Source organism: Crinia signifera, chromosome 5, assembly GCF_055691185.1.
Source record: "Crinia signifera chromosome 5, ASM5569118v1, whole genome shotgun sequence".
Taxonomy (NCBI): domain Eukaryota; kingdom Metazoa; phylum Chordata; class Amphibia; order Anura; family Myobatrachidae; genus Crinia; species Crinia signifera.
Window position 1 is genome coordinate 294348771 of NC_139221.1, and position 11118 is coordinate 294359888.

Sequence of the window (11118 nt, forward strand, 5' to 3'; positions counted from 1 at the left end):
TGTGGCGAGCACAGCGAGCCACCGACCCCGAAGCGTGGCGAGCGTAGCGAGCCCCGCGAGGGGACGCGGATACCTTCACAGCTATCCGCGTCCCCTCGCGGGCTTCACAGGTGTCAGCGTCCGCTCGCCACGCACCGAGCCCGAAGCGTGGCGAGCGGACGCTGACACCTGCGATGCCCGTGAGGGGACGCGGATAGCTGTGAAGGTATCCGCGTCCCCTCGCTGGGCTCGCCACGCTTCGGGCTCGGTGGCTCGCTGCGCTCGCCACACTAATCTATTCTCAACTCCACGCCGACGTGGATAGTGGGGGTATGAAAAGGTCATAGGACGCGTACCACTGTCACTCGCCATGCTATCTGTGCTCACCCCTCCCCTTGTCCATCTGTCTATCTATATTGTTCTATCTGTCCATCTTTGCCCCCTGTCTGTCCTGTGTTATATAATATGTAATGGGCATTACGGTGTGTTTCATAATGTGTAATGAGCATCAGGTATGTCAAATAATGTGTAATAATGTGTAATGGGCACGACGGTGTGTGGCATATGTGTAATGGGCAACACGGTATGTGGCTTAATGTGTAATGGGCATGATGGTCTGAGACGTAATGGGTATCATGGTTTGAGGCACAGCGTCTAATGGGTATCACGGTGTGAGGCGCACTTGTTATGGGTATCACGGTGTGAGGCGCAACATGTAATGGGCATTATGGTGTGTGGCATAACGTGTAATGGGCATCACTTGTGTCAAATAATGTGTAATGGGCATCACTTGTGTCAAATAATGAGTAATAATATGTAATGGGCATCACGGTGTGTGGCATAATGTGTAGTGGACATCATGGTGTGTGGCATAATGTGTAATGGGCATCACGGTGTGTGGTGTAATGTGTAATGGGCATCATGGTGTTGGGCTTAAGGGGCATTATAGTGTGGCGTGTAATGGGCATTATGGAGTGTGGTGTAATGTATAATGGGCATCACAATGTGGGACGTAATGGGCATCATGGTGTGGGGTGTATTGTGTTAAGGGGTGTAATTTGTAATTGGCATCACGGTGTGCGGCATAATGTGTAATTGGAATTACAGTGTATAATGATTTATGTAGCCTGTCATTGTTTGGGCTTGATCTCTGAGGCATGCTAGGTCACTGTGTGGGCATTTAGGTTTTTATGTCACTGTGTGGCCTTCAGCCCGCCAACTTGAGTGTGGGAGGACAATGACCATTCCTGCGGTAACCAATGTTTGGTCATGCAGGTTGCAAGAGTGAGGTGTAAGGTAATTGTTTTCCTGCTAGACCATGCCCTTATATTAAGCCACCCCCTTTAATCAAGCCACACCCCTCTTTCGCCGTGCGCTCCGAAGAAGCGCACAATTTAGTCTCTTTCACATTATGAATGGGGGGGGGGGGGGGGCGCATTTTAATTTCTTTGCCCTGGGAGCTAAATTCTCTAGAAACGGCCCTGCACACACACATAGCATACACACAGCATGTACCCACAGACACACATACAGTGGCATACATACACACAAGTACACAGACATACACACACACCATACTGTACATACACACACACACAAACAAATACACAGCATACATACACACATACACTATATCCACAAAAACACACACAACATGCAACCCCCTCTCCCCACTCACTCCCTCAAACATCAGAGGAGTGTACCTGCTTAGGTGCTGGGGACACATCCCTGCCTCCCCCCGGCCAGCTCTCACACAGCCACACAGAGCACTGACTGAATGGGAGGAGCTGCACGCTGCCACTGCAGCTAGCTCCCCCTACTGTCATCCCAGCTCTCACACAGCCACACAGAGCACTGACTGACTGGGGGGAGCTGCACGCTACCACTGCAGCTAGCTCCCCCTACTGTCATCCCAGTGGCAGCCTGACCTGTCTCCAGGAGTGACAACTGCCGTAGGCTGTGTTAAAAATTGGACAGCTCGGCAAGCAGGGGGGATGGTGGTTCTGGGTACTTGGAAGTCCCCGCTGCACGTGCACCTGGCATTAGGAGAGAGTGGTTGGACTTACTCAGCACTGCAAAGGACGTGGGGAAAAGGAGGCTGCTGATGATGTTAGCGCATACTTGCCTACCTGACCCTCTCCATGCAGGAGAAAATGCTGTGTTCCTGGGCTTCCATGGTAATGTATGATTGCCATCACCTGTGGGAAGCTAGGTAATTGATAAGAAAGGTTTCACCACCATACCCTCCAACATATGAAGGGTAGAAATCGGTACAAATTCGGAAAGGGGGTGTGGCCACTGGAAAATGACGCCCTATACATTGAGCAGGCAAGCTCAATGTTTCCCCTGTCACACACATTACCTGTGATTATAGGGTTATCCCTGCGTTCTAGAGTTGCCCCATGGCACAAGTGCGATAAATAAGACAGCAGGAATACTAGCAGCTGCGATATAACCACAGTCACCGTGCGCACAGCTCTCTCCTATCGGCGCGCACCGCCAGGCGCCAGCAGCAGAACAGCTCACAGTGGACTCACTCTGCTCCAACAGGCAAAATTGAGGACAGAATCCGCGCGCTCAGCTGTGATAAAATCACCGGAAGCTGGCCTCTGGCCTTGTGGGATATGTAGTCTTCGGCGGTAATGCACACCCTGTGTGGCGGGCATTATGGGATATGTAGTTTCCGGTGCCCGCTTTCGGCGTCTGGCAGTGGCAGTGCCAGCATCTCTCATGCCTGCCAGCTACCGCTAGTTGTTTCAGTAGCTGCAGCGTCTTCTCCTGCGCCGGCTGCGCTTTGATTACTGATCGGGTTCCTGATCCCAAAAAAATCGGTACATTCGGTACACATTTATTTAGCCGGTACAGACCGTGAAAAAACGGTACTGTACCGGCTAAATCGGTACAGTTGGAGGGTATGGTCACCACAGGTGATGGCAATCATACATTACCAGGGAAGTCCAGGAACAGAGCATTTTCTCCATCATGGAGAGGGTCAGGTAGGCAAGTATGTGTTAGCGGCCCAGAAACGGAAGGGGAATGTCTGCGTTTTTTAAAACACTAGCAGCACGCCCCTAAATGCCCGCAGGGTGTCAATCACCCTGAGAGCAGTGAGGGAAGCCTAGTGTTCACTCGATGCCTTTGGTCGGATAGCTTGTGCAAGCGTGGCCGTCCGATAATTGCTTAGACTGCAAAGTCGCAGCCCAGCGACCAGGTGTGAATTAGGCCCATAGTTGCATCCTGATGAAACATTTGGGTAATATCTGCCATTTTGTCACATTTGGCCCAATTCATAAGCAATAATCAGGAAGCTACACATGCAGAGGATCTGCTGTGCACATGTGCAGAATGGGTCCTGTAATCCTGAAATTCCCTCTCTGTGTAACCCACTATGAGCTAGTACTGTATACCTTCAAAGTCATCTACTTGTGCTGGCGTCCAGCAATGGGCATTTTCCTCTGGTGATGACACATAACTCATCGCCCGCGTACAGTAGAAAATGCAGGAGAGACAGATGACATATCACCAACCCTACGGTGCGCACCTGCGCCTCTGATTGATTGTTCTATCCCTGACTGATAGAACCTCATCTGTCTTTTCCTCAAGTCCCAAAACCTGAGGGGCCGCCTTTATAACTCCCTGTATTATCAGCATTAATACAGTTGTGGAATATATTAAGCAGTATTTTAGACAGCCAGGGTCCTCTGAATAACGTTTTGTCCTGTAATTTGGAGAACCATGCCTAGAATATGACTTTATTACAGCAGGTCTTTCTCACCTGTTCCTAAAGGTGTTTATCAGTGCTTCTTGCAGTGTCTGCAGTAGGAAGCACTTGGTTAGAATATCTGGTATATCACCATATCATTTATTTGCTTATTACTTTCTGATATTTGGGGCTTACTGGAGGCTTGGATATGACATGCAGACAGTCATGATGTCAACAGTCTCCATGTCGACATGAGAATGGCAACATGGTCATAATGTTGACATTTTCCATGTAGACAGTGATGTCCACATGTTACAAAGGAGACAGGTATTGCTTTCCCACCTCACCCTTATAATATGTATACCTATAATATTACCCGTTTTTTACGCAAAATCAGGGGCAGTCTGGGGACCAATAGTGTCCATGGAAAATTTCCAGAAGTGGTCTCATGTGGGCGGCACCAAATCAACAATGGGTGGAGCCAGCATAACAGTAGGAGTGATTACTACATCAGTATATCTAGAGACATCGTTGGAGGCCTGTTGTACTCAGGACTGCCACCAGAAATAGTGGGACCCGGGACTGTTGCCCAGCCCTGTTTCCCAGGGCTGGGCAACACCGGCCCTCCAAATGTTGATGAACTACACATCCCAGCATGCCTTGCATCAGTTTCAGCATGGCCACATAGCAAAACTAATGCAAAGCATCCTGGGATGTGTAGTTCATTAACATCTGGAGGGCCGATGTTGCCCAGCCCTGGTGTTTCCCATGGGCATTGAAGGAAGCGAGAGAAGAAAGAGAGAAATGGACGGCGATAGTAGCGATAAACAGAAGGAATAGGCAGGTTACAGAAAGGAGAAGAAGCAAGAGGTGGAATACTGGAAAATGAGAGAGAGGATGAATATGGTGAGATGGGAGATAGGAAAATGGGGGGGTTCTGACATGCTGACACACACAGATGCTTACACATTGACATATGCTGACAGAAGAATGCTGACACAGACACGTAGCTTACAAATGGACACTAACAGATGCTGACACACAGACACTGGCATGCTGACACACAGATAGACGCTAACAAACTGACACAGTTACTGACATAGAAACAGATGTTGACAAGATGACACAAACATATATTGGCACATAGATGCTGGCACACTGACAGATGGATGCTGATGCAGACATGTAGACATATGCAGACACTGACATACAAAGGCTGACACAGACACTGTGATTTATTTTACTTCCAACTATTGCAAAATTTGTATAATGCACAGTCTATCTCACACATGATGCCCATTACATACTACATAACAAACCGTAATGCCCATTACATACTATATAACAAACCGTAATGCCCATTGCATACGATATAACAAACCGTAATGCCCATTGCATACTATATAACAAACCATAATGCCCATTACATACTATGTAACACACCGTAATGCCCATTACATACTATGTAACACACCGTAATGCCCATTACATACTATATAACAAACCGTAATGCCCATTACATACTATATAACAAACCGTAATGCCCATTACATACTATATAACACACCGTAATGCCCATTACATACTATATAACAAACCGTAATGCCCATTACATACTATATAACAAACTGTAATGCCCATTACATACTATATAACAAACCGTAATGCCCATTACATACGATATAACAAACCGTAATGCCCATTACACATTTGACACATAAGTGCCACTTACCTACATGCTCATTGCTATGAACGTCATACTCATTGTTAGGAACTTCATGCTCGATGCCAAGGGGGACTGAAATTGCTCATTGCCAGTGCTCCCGCTGTGCCCGGCTCCCTGCCGCTATTTTCAACTTAAGTCTCATGCTGGACTGCTAGCCAATAGGCGCTCGCAATCCAACAGCCACCAATGCTGCTTCTGATTGGCTGCTAGACCGCATTAGCCTATTGGCTAGTGGTCCCACGGGAGACGTGTATTGAAAATAGCAGCGGGGGACAACACATCACCCGGCACAGCGGCGAGTCGGGAGCGGGTGGGGGAGTGGGCGAGCTGGCGGTGCAGGCACGGCTCCGACGCCCTCTGATCTTCCGGCGCCCGTGCTCCCCCGGCTCCGCCCCTGCTACACCCCTGGATGTAGTGGGGGAGGGCTCAGCAGAGTGCATAGGAAAATTTCCTTGCTCCAGGGCAGACTAGCAGGACGTGACTCACGAGCAGGGATAGAAATTAGAAGGAGGAGGGGCACAGCACCAGCCTGTGCGGAGATTCAGGCTGTGACTGAGAGAAGAAACCCCTTCTTATTGACTGTGCTATTGGGAGGGAGGGTTGCAAGAGACAGGACATCAGCTGCTCTGGGGCTTCAGGCTGCGACAGTCACAGTGGAGGCAGATGCCGTTTAAATAATGGGTCCCGCTTCTCCAGCATAACGTGGAGAAGCGGACACCCATTATGAGCATGTATTAACCCCCTCCAAACTGATAAGAAGAGCCGTTATGCCCAGCGTTAACGGCTCTCCTTATCGGCTCCCCCTGGCGTTTTGCACATGCAGTGTGCTTCCCCCCCGGCCGGCTCTAATGGGCATGCGCGAGATCTCGCTAAAACTGCGAGATCTCCAGCGCAGCCTGAGCCAGAAGCAGGGCTAGCGTTGTCCCCGAATGGGGGATAGGACAACGCTAGCCCTGGGCTGGCGATTTAATGCCTTGGCGGCTGTTAATACATCATCCCGGGGGCTAAACACTGGGGGGGATGACAGGGGACAGCCCCACCGAGCATAACTCGGCGTTTCTGCACTTAACGCTGGTTCATACATTTGCCCCAGAGTACCAGGCGCCGCGCAGCGGCAGCCACAGAATCACAGAGTCAGACAGTACACACTACTACACAGCAACTCAGCAGGATGCAGAACAGGAAGAGAGACTCTCCATTCTGGCTCCTCCCTGCACAGCTGAGCATACTACATACGTCTCTAGTAATATCATGGCTGCTGCTTGCCTGTGCTAAACTGGCAGCCCAGTACTAACCCCATCGCTGCCACTCGGGCCCCATTTCTGTCGGGGGCCCGGGACTAATGTACCCCTAGACCCCCCCTGGTGGCGGCCCTGGTTGTACTTGAGGATGAAAGCTGCACGTGGCTCCACCAAGTCTGTAGCGCCACCCACACAATTCGTACAGGAACACGGCAGGAGGCAGGGCTGAAGACTTCATATACATATTCTTCATATACATATACTTGAAGTAAATGTATATGAAGTATTCAGCCCATGTATATGAAGTATATCATGAACAGTAGAAGAAGGGAGAGCACCTCTCAGGGAGGGGCAACATGGAACATGTTGTTGAGCCCCCTCCTTACTAATGTTGATTAATAAACTCCATGCTCCGTTGCAAGCTGCTTACTGTGTAATGACCGGAGGATGGGTTCCAAGTGGGCGAGTGAGAACCAAGGACTCAGAGCTGGAGAGCCTGCAGGAATTGAAACACAGACAGCAGCAGCACCGCAAGGCAGGGATAGAGGGGGAGGAGGGAGGTCCCTAGCTTGGGTCCTTACACCTAGTAACCCATACGTCCCCATGCATCAGCTCAGATGGGGCCATGGATGGTCTTGTGAACACCAATATCCATTCCCTTCTCTAACCCTCTCTACTGCAGGCGGTTCTCTGCTCCTTCACCATTCTGACTCTCCTGGTCACAGAGGGCTCCATTGCTGCTGTACCCAATCCACTTATGGCACTCCCGCTGTCTTCCCAACTGCAGCTCAGTCACCTGATGAGATGCTGCTGCTTGTGTCATCTCTGGCTGGCCTCCTTTAAATGTAGAGATGCAGAGAGCAGGAGGAGGAAAAGTTACTTGCACATTGCCGTGGTACTGCATCAAAGTCGGATCTATCTTTAATCAATTGTACTCTTTCCAAATGTATTTGCAATCATAAAAGACCAAGAATTAGTCCCAGCCAAATTGCACTTTATTCTGCAGATTGAAATGAGAGGTTACCACAGCCTCCCGAATATCTCTCTTACAGGTGTATAGGACCAGGTGCCAGGTTACCACCTACTCCCCCCCCCCCCCCCCCAGCCATTTTTACTTCTTATAGTAATGCTGCTTACACATCATGCAACAATGCAACACACCACACCATATGCAACACACCATATTATGTCACAAACTGTAATGTCCCTTACACAATATACCACACACTGTAATGCCCATTACACTTTATGCCACACAAATTGTAATGCAGATTATACATTTTGCCACACAAACGGTATTGCCCATTACTCATTATACCTCTCACATAATGCTTATTTCACTTTATACCACACACTATAAGGCCTATTCCATATCACACACCATAATTCCTATTACATATTATGCCACACATAATATGCCGCTGACACCACTTTATGTCCCACACACAAAATTGTCCCATACAAATGATGCCCCACAGTAAGGCTTCTGCCCCATACAATAATTACATTACTTGTGCATTGCCAGTGGTTTCATGCTCGTTGCCAGGGGGTTACATGGTTATTGCCAGGGGTGGGTACTTGTTTCCTAGCACGGCGCCCACGATTTTCAATCGTATGGCATCTTTTGGCCCCCCTATATGATTTTTAATTGTATTAGCACCCTAATGGGTGCTTACAATGTTAAATGCACCCCCACGCCACCCCCACGCCACCCCGACTATTAACGCCAACCCGAAGCGTGGCGAGTGCAGCGAGCCCGCGATGGATGGCGGTAAGCGTCCTCCGACCTTTTTATACCCCCACTATCCACGTCGGCATGTAGCTGATTTTATATAGTGTGGCGAGCGCAGCGAGCCACTGAGCCGGAAAGCGTGGCGAGGGGACGCGTATTACTTTACATGTATTCCGGGTTGGCGTTGATAATGAGGGTGGCGTGGGGGTGCATTTAACATTGTAAGCAGTGGCGGAACTACTGAGGGTGCAGGGGGTGCAGCTGCTATGGGGCCCGGCGGCTGGGGGGCCCGTGGACAGCAAGCAGTCCCCTGCACCCTCGGTAGTTAAACTACTACTGCCGGCGCTGCACGGTGCTACCCCCCGCCCGTCTCCTTCCTCATTGTACAACCCCCAACTGGCTTCTTACTTGCCGTAGTGGAGACGCGCTGAAGCAGGCGGCCGCGGCAGCTTTATAATTAAATAATTTAATTATAAAGGTGCCGCGGCAGCCTGCTTCAGCGCGCCTCCACTACGGCAAGTAAGAAGCCAGTTGGGGGTTGTACAATGAGGAAGGAGGCGGGCGGGGGGTAGCACTGTGCAGCGCTGGCAGTAGTAGTCAGGCGAGAGGCAGCAGCATGCGCAAGGAGGCTGGCGGGGTTGGTGAGGTTGGCGCTGTGCACCACTGAAGGACTGCAGAAGGAGCCGCAAGGGGGCTGGGGTACTGTCACCATGTGAAGCCCGAACATGGAGAGGAGTGATGCGCAGGATGCCCGCCCCTCATCCTGCATGGCAGACTGGCCCGCGCTGACAGCTCACTGTGTGGCCTCGACAGAAAGTATGGGTGAAGTCCGGCTGGCTGCTGCTGCTGGTGGTGAGATAAACATGTTGAAGCAGCACCATTTTAAAATGATTTATCTACTTTTTTTTTTATATGTTGATCTGAGTTTCTGTGTTTTTTTTCTTAATGTGTTTATCATATCAGGCTGTGACTATTGGCATAGTTTGTAATGGGCCTTGCAGTGTGTCACATAATGTGTAATAGTATTACAGTGTGTCGCATATTGTATAAGGGGCATTGCGGTGTGTTGTATATTGTGTAATGGCCATTGCGGTGAGTTGCATAATGTGTTAGGGTGTGTCGCATATGGTGTAAGGGTATTGCGGTGTGTCACATTTTGTGTATAGGGCCTTGCAGGGTGTCACAGATGGTGTAAGGGTATTACAGTGTGTTGCATAATGTGTAAGCGGCATTGCGGTGTGTTACATAGTGTGTAAGGGTATTGTGGTGTGTAGCATATTCTGTAAGGGGCATTACAGTGTGTCGCATAATGCATAATGGGCATTGCCGGGGGGGCGCCATAAGAAATTTTGCTATGGGGCCCACAAAGTTCTAGTTACGCCTCTGATTGTAAGCACCCATTACAGGGCTTATACAATTTATAATCTTATAGGGGGGCCATTTAACATTAAAATCACCGATTAGGGTGCTTATACAATTTAAAATCGTATACCATTGTATATGGCATACAATGGCACACAATGCGATGGTAAACGATTTTAAATTGTATAACATCGGGTGCCATCGCATTGCATCGCATACCATTGTAAGGCTTATGATATGCGATGGGCGTCGTGCTAGGAAACAAGTACCGGGGGGTGTTATATGCTCATTGCCAGGGGGGTTACATGCTCATTTACAGGGAGCTACATGCTCATTGCCAGGTGGGAGTTACATGCTTGTTGCCAATGGGGAGTTACATGTTCGTTGCTAGGGGAGTAACATGCTCATTGCCAGGGGGGTTACATGCTCATTGCCATGGGGGTACTTGCCCGTTGCCAGGGGGGGTTACTTGCTCGTTGCCAGGGGGGGTTACTTGCTCATTGCCAGGGATAGTTAAATACTCATTGCCAGTTTATATGCCCGTTGCCAAGGGGGTTCCATTGTAACCACACGCTTGTACTCCTGGAATCCGCCTTTCCGCGTAGTGCTGAGCATGCTGTACAACTCTGATAGACACTAGAGTTCCAGCAGGACCTCTAGTATCCTCCAAGGCAGCTGTCATTTTTTGGGGGCCTCCATGGACAGAGACTTTGCATTGCCTGTTCCCAGCTGCCAGCGTCTTCTGCCTCCTGTTCTCTGGCACAGTGGAGGAGGGAGGAGAGGGGGCCTCCAGCACGGTCTCTCTCCTCCCTGGCTTCTAGAGCCTGCGCTCCTTTGGATCCTCCCTCCGGTCGCCCCTGCGAGTAACACTATGGCAATGGATCTCACTGGAGCCATTTAGACCATACTGTACATCAGCTGAGGGTAAGAAATAGTTTCTGCCAATAACTGTCATATTACTATGTGGACAGTCCTGGACATGGACAAAGACACTGAGATTCTATCATTTAATACAACTTCACAACTTTGAATTCTGGCAATGTTGGGCTATAACCTCCTTGATATAGTGAGCAGTACTGTATTATAAATGAACATTACTTTACTCCAAAAACAGCATTATAATCCGGGCCTGTATATTTTACTATCGGACAATTTATGAATGAAACATATCCATATAACAAAATATAACAGCCCTCATAATTTTTTCATGATAATAGCTGAATGTGTCATTTTTTTACTATATTTCTGATACCAGATCGTGAATTTAGTTTAGGACCTTATGTGAAATATACGCTGGTTATTTTTCAGTAGTATAAAAGTAAACATTGTAAATTTATAATAAATATTTAGAAACTAAGATATTATAACTGTCTTT